Genomic DNA, 20,007 nt, shown 5'->3' on the forward strand with positions numbered 1-20,007 from the left:
TTCCAATATTGTGACAACACTTGCGCACGTGAAAGCCAGAATATATGGTTGCCAAGTAACACAGTGGTAGTAGTCATCGCATTCGTAGTCGTAGCCATAATAATAATAATAATAGTATATATTCTTCCTTCAAGTGTGACTGCTAAAAACGCGCTAGTTCTCCTGATCAGCCTGAGGTAGGGCTGCACGGTATATGCGGTAGACGGTAGAAATGATATAAATTTGGCCCACGGTAGAGATTTGCGCTCTACCGTCCTATCGTCAATGACGTCATCGCACCTGCCTCAGTGTGAAAATGGCTGCGAGCACAGAGACAGCGGAGCAAGAGGAGCTGGTTCACGTCCGTGATTTAGCGTAGCACGTGCAACATGTGTTGCTGGAGAACTTGTGAGTGAGTGAGTTAATGTCTTATGAACAGCCCCGGACTTCTCAGACTCTTTTAGCGACTTACCGCTCAGAGGGAACTCGTTCAGTGTCTCCTCTGGCAGCAGCACAGCGTCTCTCCCTCTCCTCTCTCGCCGTGCGCACACGGGAGTTGGTTTTCGGCAAGAGAGTTTGTCATAAACCTTTGGTAGTGTAAACCTATGTGACGCTAGGGGCTCCACAAAAAACTCCATATGTGAATGTGTGATAGCAGAGCATAAAGGTCCAGGTGGAAAAAACACAACTCAGTCATTTAGGATTTTGCTAAAAGAAGGAAATTACCTTTTGATATAGATCCCAGGGGACATTTTGCACCATAGAGTACTGGGTTTTAATTTTGAGTTTTGAGATCTGCATTCTGCACAATAAATGCTCTAAAAAATACATTATATCTTTGCTTTTGTTGTTGTTGGGTTTTTTTTTTATCAATTTAGCTTTGCTAAGGGACTACAAAACCCATTCAGAAACACTTCTATTATAACTTTTACACTTAAATTTATACCGCGATATATACAATTACCGTGAAGGGATTCGATTTATACCATGATATAAATTTTAGGTCATACCGCCCAGCCCTAGCCTGAGGAGACGGCTGCTGTCATTCTATCACCCATGGCCACATCACTCACTAGTACCATGCCAGTTACTGTCTCTTAGCAACAGAAAAATGCCTGTCTTCTACTGTCCCCTGTGACCGAACCCCCACCCCTCCAGCAAACCTCTGAGGATAATCGATACTGATCACTGGAAGAGTGGTCCTACATATCTCCTTCTTGTAAGGCCTCTCATTACCGGAAAACAGCAAAACCCTTTACTACTCCTAACCACTGTGGAGAGGAAGAGGGAGGTGATGAACAAAGCTATCAGTAGGGAGAAGAGGGTTAGAGAAATGGGAGAAAGATAAAGAAGCATGCCCACTGCAGCACAAGAGACATAAGGAGTTCATTCATCAAAACGCAGCGCACACAAGTCATCTTTATAATCCTGCCTGGTTATTTAAAAATGTGTCCATCTTTTTTTGTCAACATCTAGAGTTATAGCCTGAAGTCTGCTGAGGAGGATATGGCTATTTTAGAATAACACACAAAACCTTTGTTGTAAAGCAGTACAGAGAGAGAGAGAGAGAGAGAGAGAGAGAGAGAGAGAGAGAGAGAGAGAGAGAGACTCTTTTGCAGCGTAATCTGTTAAATCTGTTAATTACTTCAAAGGTTACTGCTGGTTTTTGTACGACCCCCTCCCATGTGTGTCTCCCTCCACCCCTCTCTCAGTGGGTGGCCTGGTGGAAAAGCTCACTGCAGGAAGATTAGGCCATTTCATGTGCAGCAATTGTAAAAATATTTAAAAACTGAAATAAGCCCATTCACTATGCACTGAGCAAATACACTGACTGACTTATCTATGCAGAGGGACTGCAAACATGGAGATTTGGTGACATTAGAAAAAGTACTTCCAGTGATGTGGCCACATTCTAGGCCAGTCGGTTCCCTTTGGCTGTGTGAGTCACTGTGCATGTCTGTCAGCCAGACAGAGGTTAATTAGCACCATGCACGTCATTTCAAAAACACAATATGTGTTTACTATGTGTGTTGTCCGTTACAGCATCCAACATGTGCTTGCAAGTATGTTATGTGAGAGGTAAAATACAGTCAGTGGTAGGAGGGACTGCCTGGTTGGATGCTGATGGCCTTCAGTGAGTATCAGTGGAGGCCAGAGCACATGGGGATCATCCGGGGAAGTGTGACTTCCCTAAGCTGCTAAGTCACGAATTAACACTCACGAGGAGAACAACCACCCTGCCTGGCGCGTGTGCCACCTCACTCACACCAATGTGCTCTCACATGTGGAGTGTTGATATATACTCCCGCATACAACAAAATGATCTGTGGGTGTGCACGTATGATGAAATAAGGCTGTTCATGTTGTTGTGTACAAGAATTACCTTAATTTACCTACCCAAAACACATGCATGCTTTGGCTTTAAAACACGTGTACGCATGCATGTGTCTCTTTACATGCGGTTGCAAGTGTGGTGCTAAAAGTAAATGTATCGTAGGGAGAGAAAACACTCAATTTTTGCTGAGGTTACGACAAAGGCATAGATATTATCCTGCTTTCTTTTGTGTGACCACCATTCGTTAACTTCCTTGCTGGAGAAAGAATAACTGTGTGAGGTATCACAGAAAAATAACCACACCCCTCTATCCTGTTAATAACTGTGGCCTCATCACACTTGTCTTATTGCTTTTCCTTGGGCCCTGTACTAAATCCTTCTTAAGGTTCTGAGAAAATCCTTCAACACACAGCTTCATCTTCATTAACAACATTCTCAAAACCAGCTCCATGTGGCACAGTGGGTGTCAGCAGTGGATTCATTTTAGCCACATTCCTCACTTTCATTTCAGCAAAAGCAGCAGTCTACATTGGCTGCATGACGGTTTACACTTAAGGCACGCCAAAATGATTGAAACCTCATCGAGTCAATATATTTATCACTGACATGTGTGGGTATATTTTGGTGTCTGTGAGCTCAGTCAAGTGCAGAGCAGTGCTGGCTGGACAAGTCCGGTGCAGACACAGCTGCTGCTGTTGTGAATGAGTCTATGATAAGTCTATTGCCTACCATACACTAGAAGACTTTGAAACGGCTACCTCTACAGATAGCTAGCTACATCTTAAGACAATTTAAGTTTTTAAAATTTTGCAAAGACTGGGAATCTTGCAGGGTCACTATTTGCCAGACCACAACTAGATTCCTTTTGAGATTCCCATCCTGCTCCTGGTGGGGAAAAAATGCCAAACTCCCTTTAAGAAATGTGATATATTAACAACTCCCTACGTGTCGCAAAAACACATAATCTAAAAACACGAGATAAAAGTCATATGTCGACAGTTGTCAATTTCATTCATTCATTATCTGTAACCACTTGTCCTGCAGGGGGTTGCAAGGGGACTGAAGCCCATACCAGCTGACACTGGGCGACAGGGTACACCCTGGACAGGTCGCCAGCCTATCACAGGGCTGACACACAGACATGCTCACACTCCACCTGTGGGCAATTTAAAGTCACAAATTAACCTTATCTGCATGTCTTTGAACTGTGGGAGGAAGCAGGAGAACAGCTCACAAGGGGAAAACATACAAAGTGCACACAGAAGAGCTCTCCCACCCACGGTTCGAACCCCCTACCGCAGATATGAACCACGAACCCTCTTGCTGTGAGGGGTCAATGCTAACCACTGCACCACCGTGCCACCAGTTGTCAATTCAGCATCAATACAATCCATAAAGTTAAATTATAATTCATAAAGATATTCAAATTTAGTGGGAGGAGACTGTGGGAATGAAAGGCCAACAATTTCAAAAATTAAGATCTCTCATTAAAATAGGTGTCTGCTGGTGGATCAAATAAGTGCCAAATTCAACGCACTCTTATTCACCCTACAACTCCACCTGATTCTCCTCCGTTTCCACAGTCCAAGAGAAGAGTGTCCAAGAGTCCCCTCCATGTTTACTGTCTACCTGAATTGGCTGCTTCTTGTTTGGGGCTGGGAAGCGCACACCTACTGGCTGTTGACAATGTTCACATCATCGAACTAAAACTTACAATAACATTAAACGTGTTTGATTTCAATGGAATAACTTGGACTGAGTGCACACCAACTGAGGTATTACTGTCATTAAATTTAATTCTGACATTGGAAACTTGTCTGAGACAGTGAAATCTTTAGTGTAAGGTCAGCACATAAGTGAAAAGGCCAGTAAAAAGGAATCCCAGACAAAACAGTCATGGAAGGAATTACTGCGTGACGTTTTAAGCAAGAGAGCTGCACTTTCAATACACATGCATGTACAGTAAGAGTGCATGCATTGTACACAGAAGTTTTTCTTGTAACAGTCCTCTGTAGGCATCTGTCACTCTCCTGTTGTAGTCTGCATCAGTCTTAAAGTCTAACAAGTCGGCTGACAACAAGCATTCAATCCAACGCACGACACTCACTCATCACCAATCTGAGTCCATCAGCATCACCAGTAATCAGGTTAGAAATGATCAAGGCCCAGCTGCTTTACACCAGAGCAGCAAGGGGGCTGTTAGTTGGTTATGATTGCCTAGACTGGCTGGATTCATTAGCTACTCTGATGAAATATTCATAAAAGGAACAAGTTACTTCCCAGGGAAACGCAAGGCTTCGTCATTCACAACCGCCTACATTATTAATTAGCGCCTTTTTTCAACACAAAAGGCCTCGGCACATGCACAAATCCACACACATGCATGACACATAGCCTTAAGCACATAAATACAAGGACATAGACATTAGCTACCAATCTGTTCTTGTTCCCCTCCCCACAACCACAATTCCCATTCAGTATTACAGACACTGCCATAAAGGGGCTGTGGACAGCCCAGTGAGCGGGTAGGACACTGGATAGAGAATAATGATCGAATGACTGTGTAACCGAATCTGCTGTCTTATCAAAAGCCGGGAAATGGAAACAAATTGGGTTTTAAGAGCCTGTTGTTATTGCATTTCGCCCGTTCAAATATTTATCAAAGAGGCTCTCTGGACTGGGACAGCACGCAGGAACACATTGAAAAAACAGGCAGTCATTTGAATGATTTGGTCTGACTGAAAGGCAGGGTTCAAAGATTTAGTTACTTACAAAGGGATCGCGATTAATCCTAATTAGATTCTCATCAACCCACTCCAAGTGGCTATTCAGCACCATGATGATAAATATCTTTGTGCCCACAAACACCAGCTGAATGAGACATTAAAGTGATTTATCCATAATGGGGGACTTAATCAAGCTCTCGTGGCTCAGAGGATGCCTTTGTTGTGGGAGATGAAGAAAGAAGAAAGAAAGGTGAGGGCAGAGAGGAGTTTGACAATCAAGGCCGGAGCAGAGCGGTGCAAAGAGCAGAGAGGTAGAAGAAGATCACAAACACTGGGTTTGCAATGGCTTCATGACACTCATTTTAGGAGCAAATCCCTCTACTTCTACCACCAGCAGCAGCAGCAGCAGCACCCACCAGAAATAGATCAAAGGCTGACTAGATCAGAGAGAGAACGATCCACTTAGCTGCCTCTTTGCCCCGTTTTCTTCTGACATCTAATTTCCTTGGAACAGAAGGATGATGACACATGCTAACAGAGTGCAGCTCTCCACCCTTTATTGCTCCAGTTTAACTAGTTAGGTGAACAGACAATAGCTTATTTTACCTAAACAAATTCGTATACATAAGTAGTACTCTTTAAATACAGAAGGCTGGACATAGCAATTTGTTTGTGCACATAATTAACGTGCAAGCAATTGATTCTGAAAGCATTTTCTCACAACTGTATGCAAAGTGTGCGTGCTTCTCTTCTGTCTTTCTGTTTCAGCTGATGACGTTAAGGAAGCAAAGAAGCCACATTTAAAGCGCTAACTTGAGAAAAGGGGTGACACATTTTTAAACACTGTCCTCCACAGGACACCAAGCCCACAAATTTAGTGGCCAAAGTACATTTTTGATGCCCACATAGACTGCTAAAAAAATGGCTGTAGCTACCGTGACATCAGCCACTGGTTTGTAGACTCCCATTTGAAACTTGGTTTACACATGGGAGAAGTTTCCCTCATAGGCTTTTTTCAAGAAAACCCTTTCTGACAGAAATCAATTCATTTAAACCCAATTTACGACTTTTTTCCTAACCTTAATGTTCCTGTTAGAAAGACCTAGAGGAAAATTTCTCCCACCAGGCAACCTTTCGCTCAAAGCGGCCCTTAATTATGCGTAACTTTAAACCTTTATTAAAATGTAAATAGGTGAGTTATAAAAAAGAAAAATCAACCCTAAAGTTGTCATGTTGAAAGTAGCTTCAGAGACAAAAGTGTTTCTTGTACCAGGCAGTAAACATGTTTATTTCTGCTATAAAGTTGGGCATTTTCACATGAATGTCAAGTGACTGCTCAAAGAACTGCAGTTTTTGGCACTTACATGTTGGCTTCATTTTTTAGCTGCAGAGATTGCCACCTGGATGGCCCGAATGTAAACTTATATTTTAAAACAATAGCCTACAGAAGAGGCAATTTAACGAAACATACAACATCCTGAACATATTTTCTATTGTCACTGGGACAGCAGTACGTCTTTAGACTCAAGATTAAGCTAACCTGCAACAAGTACAGTTTGCTTTTTTCCCTGAATGTTGTACAGAGTTCCCACGGTCTTGAAATTCTTGGAAAAGTTATGAAATTAGATTAACCATTTTAGTTTTTTATATGCATTCTTTTGGCTATTGTTTAAAATATGTTAATCCCAAAACATGTCTAACGTTTGTATGTAATACGTTTCTTGTATTACTAGTTTAATATCAAGTGCTGCGCTGCGTGACCATTGAAACATCAACAGTATCACGATATACACAGACCAGGCCATTGTTGCCTCACAGCCCCTTTTGGGGGCAAGAATGGCGCTGGCTCTTCAGGACACAAAATGGAAAATGCAAATAAGAAATGTGAATATTCATTGTCAGTGTGGTTAACCACTAACTGATGCTGGTAACAGTTACCACTGATGGATAGCTAGCTTGAGTGGGAGGCTGCTGCAGCACAGTGCAACAGTATGGCAGCATCAGCCTGTTTCTCCAATTAAATCTAAATCCTAAATCAAACAGTTGGCTATAAACAGGTTGGTTGTTCACAGACAACACGATACGTGGTGAGTCAATCAAATATACACATTTGATTGAAAGATAAGGTATAAATTCTATGCATTTCAAGATGTCCGGGTAGTCCTACCCGTTTTAAACTCCTGAATTAAAGTCATGGAAATTGGGTTTTATGGGAAAGTTATGGAAAAGTTTCAAAAAATGTAATGATAAAAACTTGAGGGAATCTTTGTTGTACTAAAACATGCAAATGAATTGCATTGTCAAGGCTTGCAGTATGAGATTTTTTTTCTGACTATATTTAGACAGGTAATCTCATTAAAGACACAGGCTCATTCTCAGTAGAGATTAAGGATAGACCGATACATCGGCCGGCCGATATATCAGGCCGATATTTGAGTTTTTTACTTGTATCGGCATCGGCCGATACGCGCGTGGGTTCGCAGATTTATTTTTCCCTGGCACTTTTTTTCATTTGAAAGTATGTGGTTAAGTTGAACAAAGCTGTTGAATCCTACTGTGTACAGTAGTTGTTGTTTTATTTATGCTTCAGCTTAAATATTTGTTTATTTTATAAAGACATTACTGGAAGATTTAAGAGCACTGAACTCTTTTTTATTTGAATGTATAATAATAAAAATAATATTCTACCTGTTCTACCTCAACTTTCCATCTTGTTTTAGTATTTTTTACTGTTCAATAAATGTTTCTTATTTTAAACTTGAGACCTGTAATATTTGTTATGATTGTGTCATTTTTTTATGTAAATTGAGGGAGCAAAAGCAGTATCGGCCCCAAATATCGGCTCAAGAAAATCGGCAGTCCATAATCGGTCATCGGCTAAGGGTGATGGAAAAAAATCGGTATCGGCATCGGCCCTAAAAAATCCATATCGGTCTATCCCTAGTAGAGATCATCATGGAACACTTCGTGGGACACCTACAGGCGATATTTGGTGGCCACAGAGTAAGATTTTGTGGCCACGTGCCATTCAGCCACGGTAAATGTTGAACCTTGTATACACTGTGTGTATCATAATTACTCCATTTAATTTTGTGTTGGCTCTCAAATCAAACAATGTATGTTTGTCTTACAGACATATTATCATGTCTGCCCATTTATAATATTACCAGATTGCTTGCAGTTACAGTTAAATAAACAAAAAAACTTAACTCTCAATGCAATGTTGCCTTTTAATGTGCAAACATCAGCGCAGAAACAACACTCTGCATTGGATACTTCCCACCTTCAAGCCATAGTCTAACCATACCAGCCCTTTCTATTATCAAAATGTGCACCATCTCCCTCTCCATTTCCATCACCCTCACACTCTATACTGTTGCCATTGCCAGCCCCATATTCTCTCACTGACATTGCCTGCATCCCCATTTCCATCACTATCCCTCTTTCTTCTTTGTAATGATAGTCTGTTGTTTTCCTATTTCCATCACAATCCCTCTCTTGCCATGTGCTAGCCATGTCCCCATTTTCCTTATGTTCATTTTTCTTTCTCTCTCTCACCCAGCCTGACCCCCAGATGAATTCTGCTGCTGATTGGAGGCAGCTGGTTCCCTGACTCCGAATCTCCACCCCCTGCCCACCCCTCTCAGTCATGGTTGTTCGGGGAGTCAGTCAAAACACCAGGCAAAAGCTATCAGATGCACATTTCGCAAGCAAGCAACACAGCACAGGGACGCAGAATCTGGACTGCTGAACTGAGAGCAGGATAGGAGGCATTCACGAGCACCGACTGAGGCTCATCCTGAAATGGGAACAGGAGGAAACATGTGCCTCAGAATTTAAACAGCTTGTGCTCCTTACATAAATTAAAAATTACATCAGCAAATAATGATATATCATCATCGTGCTAGAGAGTAAATTGCTGTAAGATGCCAATATAAGTGTTTTAGTTTTCTTAGTGTGCCCTGCCACTGGTCAAATCCAGACTCTGCCCCTCTGCAGTGACCTACTCTAAAAGGCGTGAGAATATTGCACCACATGCACAGCATCAGGGAGTCTGTCTGTGTCTGTCCTTCTGCGCCACTTTGCTATGCCAACATCAGTTCAATTCAGGTTATCTGTCTGGTATCGACTGAGGCTGCTGTTGTACTCTTGAACAGTAAAACCACTTCAAGCCGGTAAGCCATGCAGAAAATTAGCCAGACGGGGACAATTCGTTCTAAAATATGTTGAAAAAGTTTTAAGGTGGAAACAGAGAGTACAGACAAGTTTAATTTTCAACTGCAAAGTGCCCCATTCAGCTTGGTCACAGTTCTTTTAAAAACAAAGTTAGGCAATCGCTTTGTTCAAAGTTATTTAAAATATAATGTGTTCATGTAAAAAATTAATTTCAGCCAACACAGTATTTCTGAAACTCTCAAATATCAATTTCCGTACCGCCTAAGAACTCCGAATTCCAGTGTAGTTCTGCATTATTCTACCGCAGTGAAAAAAAAACTGTGGTAGTGCTTGCCAGGACTCATTCTCTTCTGGCTCTAATCCACTTAATCTTCTCACAAATCCAACCTCCATAACTGTGAAGGATGGGTTGAAGACAAGAAAAAGACTAACTGTTGCCTCACTTGAAAAACAAAATAAAAACAGCACACATAAATCCAACTGGACCATGTCATGTGAGATTAATTGAACGATTTTTTGAGGATAAAGGTAGGCTAGAAAAAGTAAATAAACCCGTCTGCCAGCAGCACAAATACATATATAGGGCAGGACAAAGCAGGTCAAAATGTAGCACACGGTGTCAATGAAACTGAACATACTGCGAGAAGATGTGTGTCAGAATGAGCTGACCACTACTATCTTTCTGCTGTTTATCTCTCCCTAACGGACACACTTAAAATAAATATCCTGGGGATCAATTTATTGGCAGTCCTCTAGTAAACAAAGATAGCAAACATTTACTGATATTGTATTGACCGTAAATCTTCACCAAACCATAGGCCTCGGGGTATCCTGTAACGCCTTTGTATAGGGACAATTACAGTTAAAATGCAAATGCACTTCTTTTAAGTCTAATGAGCACAATGGCAGCACACTGCCTTCCTGCCTTTTTAAGGAACAAAGACCAGAAATTCCAAATAATTTAAAATAAAAGTGAGAAATTCTTATGCTTTGTAAAAGGTGTGGTGCGCAGTCATCATATCTGCTGACTTTGTACCCTCTCACCAGGAAGGGACTGTCTCCATCCTCAACTTAACTGTTGTTACAGTAAACGGATTTGTGAAACATTTGTGGTCAAGGAAAAAGCTCAGTGTGTTCACCTTTAGCTAGTTTTAAAACGTCCACATAACAAAGAACTTTGTTTTTGTCTTGTTCCACTTCAATGATGACCGCTCAGGCAGAAGTGTGTGTATCACACAGAAATTTCTGCAGTTAGGTTGTGAATTTCTAGGGCTGACCCAAATGCTTCAAAGCTTCAATCGTTGCCATGGAAATCGACATCAAAATCAGTATTTGAATGTTCTGGGGTTTTCTGTATATATACATGCATAGCCCCCCCAAAAAAATCCCATAAATTATGAAACAGTTATCCAACATCATTCATTAAGCATCAACATGAATTATTTTTTGTTATTCTCTGACAGGACTTAATTTAAACTTAGTGAAAGTAAAAGTTTAGCACCATTCAAACAGGGACACTGTGACAGACCTTTAGATCAGCAAACAAGATTCAGAAAGTGTCTGGAATAGTTTCAAAATTTGCAAAGATGACCTTCAAAAGTCATGAGCCAGATATGCCAAAGGAAACTGGTATAACACAAATCCACGATGAGCTTAGAAAAACATCTAAAAGCTGTATACAGCTTAGCCATCTTGCTAAGTCTTTTTTCCCTTCTAGCTATTATGGCTAACATGCAACCTGCGTGCTAACAAAGTGGCTAATAGAGTGTGCCAGGGCTGACGTCAAAACCCGGAAGTTTAGCATAGTGCTGGTTCCCGGAAAAGAAAGTGAATGTGATTTTTGCATTGCGTTTTGGATTATGTCAGAAAATAAGCTCTGTGGCTAACACAAGTTTATGATACTTACAGGTTTTGTTCAGCGAGATAATCTTCACATATGAACACCTTTCATACTGCATTTGAAGCTTAAATGCGATCGCCAGAAGTAAAAAGCTAACATTAGGCTTTAACAGACTACATGACTAATCCATGGTTGCATGACTCTTGACATCACCGCCACTAAGCTTTCAACTGATTTTGGCCGCATTATTTTAAAAACATTTTATAATGGGGAAATCGGACTGTTTAAGCTAAATAAGAAGCTGTAATGGCGGACTGCCAGCACTCTTGCCCGCGGGGGTGATGATGTTTAATGTCCCCGACAGGGTTTGTAGTCGTATTGAGCAACTTGTTAGCAACCGCCTTTTTTACGACACGTAAAAGCTTCAAAATTCACAAGTAGGGTATTTACTGACGTGTTTTATGTCGTAGAACAAAACCTGAAACTCGCTTAAGCTTTTGTTAACCACAGACCTTATTTGAGGCATTTTACCAAAATCCCATTCAAAAAAAAAGTATTGACTTTTAGACGAGAGAACCGGAAGTGCTAAAAGCGCTAACGGAGTTCTGGGTTTACTGGCACACTCTATTGTCATGTTATTTTAAGGTGCATCGACTAATGTCCTTGTCTCTCATTTACACCCCCCACCCAAGCCCCATCGAAGCTTTCATTAATCACGACTGAAAATTCAATGCCCAAAAACTGGTACTCAGGACAGCCTAATTAATTTCAGAATATATTTTAACTTCAATACAATTAAACCCACTGGTAACGACAATACTGACTACAATGTGAATAAAAGTGTTTTTAAGAATGCTGTAATCAAGTTTGCACTCAATGACAAACACTAACAGATGAAAGCTTGCTAATTTGCAAACATCTAGGATTACATCAAAACAAATCCTCCATCATATATGCAAATACCACTAATACTTTAAAATTCATCACAGGCCAAACATCCAAATCAAAAGGGTCCTATGTCAAGTGACCTATATCAACAACCCACCCTAAGATCACGGTCAAACCTGCATGTGTTATAGGTTGCCCAGTTGAACAGGGTCAAATTGGACATTTCACATTTGATGTATTTATCTTGTATTAAAGCGTATTGTGGATCATCAAGTCTGCTATCAGACTCCCATGCAAGCAGAACAGCCATATGCTGTGAAACAGTCGATCAGAATTCTTCGGGTGTAAAATGTGGCATATGTGACACCTCACCGACACATGTTACTCCAAGCATTTTACAGTCTACATTGTATGTCAACATTCAAATGACTGTTTGTTTTTTCCTTCCCTGTTAATCACATGGGGCTGGTTATAAATCCACGCTGATAACTGAAACAATGACACACAAGGTACTCTGTCATCTGTCAACGCAGGCACTAATATTTCTCTCATGTTTCCTTCCTGGATGAGTCCCATACTGGAATCACTGTTTGCTTTTCTAAGAAGGATGTTGACACGCTTTTTCCACAGAAAACCATAAGGCAAAGCGGTGAAAAGGAACGCCAGAGTGTGGCATGCTCTCCTGCATTTCAGTCATCTCTTACAGAGCTCTTATGTGGCTTGGGAGAGATCCACATAGCCTCCAGGTCGGGATACTAGTTGGGACATGGGATACTCAAATAGTCCATTGTCAAGGACCTGTTTGTTTCTTGTCACAGTGTAGAAGTGAACACAACGGCCCCTAATTCCCAACAACCGTCACTTGTTCTTTCACTTGCTTCTGACCAAAACATCTACATTATGTTAAATACATGAACTATTATCTAATGAAGGCCAGATTCCAGGAAAGCAGGAACTGAATCAAATGTATTACCTAGCCCCGAATCCCCTCCTCCACTCCGCATTTTTCACTCTCACTCTAATCAGCCTACGGGCCATAAATTAGATTTATCACTGGCACCAATTGAAGAGGGGAGTGAAAAAGGGCTAGCAAAGATGAAGGCAGGGGAAGAATGGAGGCCTGGTCACAAAGAGCAAGGGGCATGAGCCACGGTTGAGCCATGGATCACAGCTGTGTGAGCTCACACGACCAGGGAGTGTTACAATAACTTAAATGCAAACAAAAAATGTGAATGCTATTTCCTGATAACAATTATCCAAATGCAATAAACAAAACTGGAACATTACATTTAAGAACATTCATGAAAATTAACATTTCAGAAGATACGTCTTAACACTTTAAAGTCATCGGGCCAACTTGCTAATCCTGCTTAGTGAAACACCCCCATGTTCTCTGTGTATCATCCTTAGGCTCTAAACACAGTATAAACAGATCTGGTGTGTTGTGGCCTTCAGAGCGCCTGCAGGGCAGGCAGCCATCAATTGTCTGAAACAGTGGGAGATTAGAAAAAGAGGGGCAGTGCAGCAACAACATGCAACTTAACTCTCACACACAAGCACTTTTTAGCACAAGTTACCTTTACTATGACTACTCTTGCAGCCCTGGACACGGGGCAGGTATTTGCACAAATCCTTAAAATATTACAAGGCACCACTGGTAACCAAAAGTAGCTAGTATTATATATGCGACATATGTCAACTATTTTGTGAATTACTATTAGCTAGTTTCAACCGAAAGACAGAACAAAACAAAAAAGGCACTACATGACAAAGGCATTTTACTGCCTGTAGGGTTGTCTCCGAGTACAGCCATCTTATTAGATTTAGTCGTCGAGGTTGCAGACACGTGAAACATTACAAGGAGCAGTGACTTGTGATTGTTAGCCTATATTTCTGCTTGACAATCCAGTAGTTTAACAGCCTGCCTGTTGCTATTAAAACCTATATTGAGAGAGAGAGAGACGGACCTGGCTGCTAGAGGGATATGACAGCAAGTGACATCAAGGCCACTCACCACGTCACTGGGGTTAAGGGCACTAGAGTAAAAGACAGGAACCTACCATGTCATTCACTTTACAAAATAGTACCCATCAAGGGGGAGGGACATGTGGGGGGGATATGACATAATTAGAAAAATAGCCAGCCATCATAGCAACCTCATCTACTGTGTCAAGGCTTGCATGAGGCCTGACTAGCCTTGGCTGCAGGCAACAGACACACTGGAATCTCAAGAGGGAAAATTGCAGGAAAGAAAAAGAACTGGGGGGGGGGGGGGGGGGGGGGAAGCTTTTGAAAGCTATTTTCATTTCCTCCTGGTCACCCCTCCTGTTTTCAAAGTCACCCCCAGACACCCCAGTATTTCTGTCACATATCAAGCCAATATTATTAGGTCAGGTGTTTATTCTTATCTTAAAACAGAAGCTATGAAATTAAAGAAATCACCAGTGACATGTTTATCCTTAAGTCATAGTAGCACTTCATGGTGGCACGGTGGCATAATGCAGGCAGGGTACGCTTAATCATACACAGTATGCCTGCTTCTTCATTGGCAAGCATTTAATTATTAAGCTAAGCTCTAACACCGTTTAATTTAAGTTACATACAATGTTTACAATTAGCTGCCATTACACAACTGGCTGCGTAGCCGACAGAAGTTTGTCACTAAGTACAGCAAAACTAACCTACAAATGCTACACCTATTTTACTTTGCTGTTTCTTTCCTTTACTATGAATGTAATGACAGTACCTGCCAGGCACAAGCCGGTGCAACAACTCCCGAAAGCTTTCTGAGAACTACATGAATTTCCAGGTAACTCAAAGTGGCCCTCATTTGAATCAAACATTACACTGCCTTCCCTACAACTAGCTCTAGCGTATGTCCTCCTGTGTTCATGTTTACACTTTAAAGTGCGTATACATTTACGTGAATGTGAGGCAACGGTTTCACACAGCCGGTACCGTACTAAGCCGAAATGTGGCTTCTTATAAAGAAAGGTACAGAGGCTCATTGGTCTCCGTACAGCACAAAGAAACGCAGCCAAGGCTTACGTTACAGTGTTACTGCCACTACTGTTAGCTTGCCCATCGACAAACGGTACCTTTAACAAGGGCTAGCAAAGGAACAAACGTTGGCTACAAAACATTACAGTACTGCCCGCTTCAATTCATCGGCTAACAGTCACGGACAGAAAAACAGAGCAACATTTTACACTTGTTTGATAATACTGGGTATACTTCGGAGAGCCAATTGCGCTAGCTAGGTTAGCATAGCTTGTAGCCCTTTTCTGACTTTGGGTATGTTCGTTTTGTACATTGCCTGCGTATGTTATTGGATTAACGTCACTATCTATTTAGTTAGTTTGCTGAGGAAAAGCTTTCATTTCCTTACACTGTGATAAAAAGTTTGTGTAGCAAGCACACAAACTAGCATGTTGGTCTTTTAAAAGTAGCGTTAGCACGGATTTTTTTTTGATGAACCACATTAACGTTACTTGCCGTTTAACTACCAAGGCAATGGCTTATTACTAGCTAGCTACATGGTAACTAGCTAGCTTGGTTAGCTGATGGCCTTTCTTGACGGTGGCATATTAACGCCGACATATCAAAAGTGCTGAGTGTCTTTTTATTTGCTACACATATCCCAACTTCCTTGGGCTTCAACTAACTCCAAGTTTACCGATAACGTCGCCTGTGATAACGCCAAGCTGAGAGCAACCGTTGAAGAACCGGCGTAGCCCGTCGTTGAAAACGTGCGCGTCTAGGAGAGGCTGCCCAGAACGCATCTTGTTGTAAGGCATCTGCCGATGTGTCGCTCGCCTTTTCGCAATATCCCCGAAATACACTTACCGTCACTATGTTTCTTATTCTCAATCCAAACCCCGATCACACGGGCCGATTCTGAACGAAGACTCGCGTCAAAGTAACAGAAATACGGGATTTTATCCAACTTATTCTTCTTAGTTGTTTTCTCCACTTCCTGATTGAGACGGTGCCATTTTGAATAGCGAAAAAATATTTCCGCCGCTGTCGTCACGCGCAGTGCCGCTCGGTTTCGCGAGCAGCAAACAGCCAGGCCATAAATAGTTCATCACGGTGATATTTGGCACACCTGAACCAATGCTGCAAGTTAGAATAAATAAATAACTAAATAAATAAACATGATGGCAGATGAGACGGAAAATGAACCAGTCATAGCTCAGTTATTGGCCTTAGTGTCAACGCATTAAATAATTATGACCTAATAATAATAAGCTTAGACAGAAACTTACTATAAATCTGTTACTTAATGCCATTTGGTGTTACTAATTTGTTAAGTGACATATCTGTAAGCGTAGAATGTCTAAACTCTCTCCTGCAAATAAAAATTATAGGCAAACTGTGTTTAGGTTGGTTTACCATATGGTAGGGTTTATGCAATACTAAACATCCTTGTGTAAGTTTGTATGACCAGTGGCTTAAGGTAGTTACAATGGGTCCCAGTGCACACTATTATGAGGGGCCCTATTACGCCCTAGTTACAAGTTATGAAGCACACACACACACACACACACACACGCACACACACACAGTTTTATATATTTTAGCACAGTGTGTCTTACTGCTGCTTTTACGTTACATCCACTTGGTGATACTTGATACTGGGCACATTAACATACATATTACACAGCAATCATCGTTACATATCTACGTAAGACAAATCTACTTACGCAGAAGAAAATAGGAAATTATTAGTTTAACTTAATAGTTTTTTTTATTGGTAAATTCTAGTTTTTTAAATAGTTTATGTAGAATAAGATTATAATTTCTTATAGATTGACACTGTTTTACAAAACCAGAAAACCATGATGGAGATGGGTTTGCCTCATTTAGGGCATGTATGAAAAATAGCAGCATTTTTGTTTTAATGTTCTTCTTTGAACACAGGCGTATTTCCAGGTGGTGGTCGGCCCCCTCCACCTCATGGGCCCCAGTGCAACCACACTGCCTGCACTGTCTATATTTACGCCCCTGTGTATGACCTATAACAGTAAAAAGCTTTTGAAATTAATTGAGACTTTACATTGAGTTGTATCTGAAAATTTAGTCAGGCCTTCTTTACTAAATCATTTTAGGAGAGAGGTCTATAAAGAAATGTTCCTCCATGAGATGTTAACTATTATATAGGCCCTACTCATACTTTATATAGTACTTGCAAGTAGTACTGCAACATTTGAAATTGGCTGTTTAGGGTTAGAGCTTATTTATTTTTGTCTCTTTTTTTCATAACAGACAACCTTTCCTCTCTCTAGATATTTTTTTGGCAAGAGATCTAAGTCATTTAATGTTATTTTCTTATATACACATACCATCAACCTGCCAGGGACTGCAAATGAAAATTAGCCTGTCGAGCTTATTTGTTAAGTGACATATCTATAAGAGTAGAATGTTTAAACTCTATTCTGCAAATAAAAATTATAGGCAAACTGTGTTTAGGTTGGTTTACCATATGGTATGGTTTATGCAATATTAAACATTCTTGTGTAATTTTGTATGAACTATAACAGACTTTTGGAGTTAATGGAGCCATTACATTTTACAATATCTGAAAACTAAGTCAGGCCTTTTCAACTAAATCATTCTAGGAAAGAAGTCTATAGCCTACAAAAATGTTCCACCATGAGACATTAACTATACTCATACTTTCTATAGTACTTATGGCTGCAACACTTGAAACTGGCTATTTAGGGTGAGAGTTAATTTATTTTTGTCTCTTTTTTCATAACAGACAACCTTTTCTCTCTCTCTATATATATTTTTAAAACATACAGGAAATGTTTTCTGAAAGTGAGAGCGTTTATAAGTTAAGGGGGACAATTAAACTTAAAGGTTTGCCACACCTGCACAACAAAAAAGAGCTTCTGTATCTCCATTTATGGAGTTAAATTGTGGAACAGATTCAGTGTGGGCGTACAGAAAAGCCAAAATACAAGACAGTTTAAAAATAAATACAAGGACATCATATTTGCAAGGTGCAGGAATCTGGAAGAGCCTCGTTAACTGTAAATCTGTGTGTAGTGTGTGTGTGTGTGCGCGTGTGTGTGTGTGTGTGTGTGTGTATGTATATACGTATATGCGTGTGTATATATTTTTTTCTTTTTTTGTATATATGTATGTACATTGTATTGGTATTTCTGCATATTTATACACATTTATAAATCATTTTACATAATGAAATTACTATAGAGCTACGTATTTGTATTTATATCTATTTATATACATTTATACAATATTTTACATATGACATTATTATATAGCTTTAATAACGAACACTGTATTTGTGAACATTGTAATTATACATATTTACACACACTTATACATTATTTTACATAATGAAATTAATGCATAGCTTTTGTAATATGCATTGTATTTGTATCATACATATTTATATACATTTTAGATAGTTCTTTGTATTTATATCTATTATAGCTTTTTTTAAAAATATTGATATGTTAATAATATAATATTGATAATCTAACCTTATATCTGAGTTAAGGGGTAGGACTAGATAAGTTCACACTTCCTCCTACCCCCTTTCGAGCATGTGAAACGTGTGGAGGATCCAAATTCCATCCTTTTGTCTTTTTTGTTGTTTGTTTGTTTATTTTAATTTAGGTATTTATTTACTTCGCGACCTGTTTCTTGTTGATGTTTTCACTGTTCACATGTTCGAAATAAAGACAATCAATCAATCAATGTTAATTCATGTGCACTGCCCCTTTCTAAATAGACATAAACACAAATATAAATCTTAATTTTCATTACATCATTTCTTTCTGTAATCATATCTGGTATTACAAAGTTTAGCCATTGTTTTCTGTCTCACTTTAAGAGGCAGTGGGTCTAAATTTAGCCACAATACCACTGCTGCTGGTCGGACTATTACTATCACTCCCACTACTAATGATAGTAATTATCACAGCTAATGAATAACTAATGCAGAGAAGTGCTCACTGTGTAAAATCAGAGATGACTCAGAAGAAAAAACACTTCACAGCTGCATTAAGTAGCAAAAGACAAAGTGATACCAATGCACAATAGAATAAAAAAATAAATGTAATGCAAAAAGAACATAAAAGTATGCTATAAAAAAGGAGAATAAGGTGGGTCATAAAAACTTTATCCACAAAAAGACCTATGGATTGACTCGTGTTATATGCTTAGCCGTTTTGTGTCTTGATTTTCCGTGGAACTGGAAACAAATATGTTTCATTATTGTGTATTTTCATTTTTGCAAATCACTTGGATTCCTTCCCTGCAGGCGGTTATTAGTGTATTTTAGATGTTAAATGGAGTACATGTTCATCTCCCTCCCGCAGGTCGCTGTCTCATTTTGGCATCCATCTGTCCATTCTACGATATTGAACGACAAAGCTGGAAGAGCTCCAGTTGTTTCCAGCAAATACACATTGCCACTGCTTTCCTGGTATAACAGTCCCCCCTTTTCCCAACAAAGGAGAGTGGTGGGAAGTAAAGGGCGGTGTATGTGTGTGTGTGTGTGTGTGCATGCATGTGTGTGTGTGCATTTGTGTTCAAATTTAAGGTACTGTTTGTGAGAGATACTGGAAGGGCTGTGCTTTGTCTTCCCTGTCTGATACTGTTGTATTGTCTTATGTCAGCAAGGTGGTGGTTGGTGATACAGGATGTAAAAGCAGCATCCTGGCTTGTTTTAGTTACACCTTTATAGTGCATGTTAGCTCAGTGAGGACCACTTGAGTACAGACTAACGTAATCTTGACCTAACCTTACTGGATCAACACAATAATGGCAGAAATCTGTGATGTACCAGTTCCTATGCAATGCTGAGAGACAATCCAGGACAGTTTTAATATTTCCTGATTTTATATCTCAGAACTACCTGAAATTCAATGGTGAAGAATCTGTCCTTTTAGTTTGAATTTGGTGCACTCTACTGGAAACACACTGCAAACACTGAATGAACTTCTAAGTGAACTGGATTTTGAAGTCATGACTGTTTGAACAGAGTAACTGAAGAGTTTAAGCAGCAAGCAGTAATTCCAGGAGCT

At 40.1% G+C, this 20,007-nt stretch overlaps 1 protein-coding gene and 1 long non-coding RNA gene across 3 annotated transcripts in view; one reads left to right on the top strand and one right to left on the bottom strand.

The window, feature by feature from the left end:
• LOC144463660 (uncharacterized) overlaps positions 1–9,472 on the top strand; it is a 43,761-nt gene extending 34,289 nt beyond the window's left edge. Inside the window, exon 3 of the long non-coding RNA XR_013491698.1 lies at positions 8,603–9,472. This is a non-coding gene — a long non-coding RNA (uncharacterized LOC144463660). The remainder of the gene's footprint in view (positions 1–8,602) is intronic.
• Positions 1–15,955, bottom strand: part of sbno2b (strawberry notch homolog 2b) — an 81,742-nt gene extending 65,787 nt beyond the window's left edge. The window contains exon 1 of one of the 2 annotated variants that reach the window (XM_033621655.2): positions 15,791–15,955. The gene's annotated coding sequence lies outside the window, so the exon portion shown is untranslated. The remainder of the gene's footprint in view (positions 1–15,790) is intronic. The other variant, XM_033621653.2, reaches the window with a different exon arrangement.
• Positions 15,956–20,007: the final 4,052 nt, after the last annotated feature.

This window comes from Epinephelus lanceolatus, chromosome 6 (assembly GCF_041903045.1).
Source record: "Epinephelus lanceolatus isolate andai-2023 chromosome 6, ASM4190304v1, whole genome shotgun sequence".
Classification (NCBI taxonomy): domain Eukaryota; kingdom Metazoa; phylum Chordata; class Actinopteri; order Perciformes; family Serranidae; genus Epinephelus; species Epinephelus lanceolatus.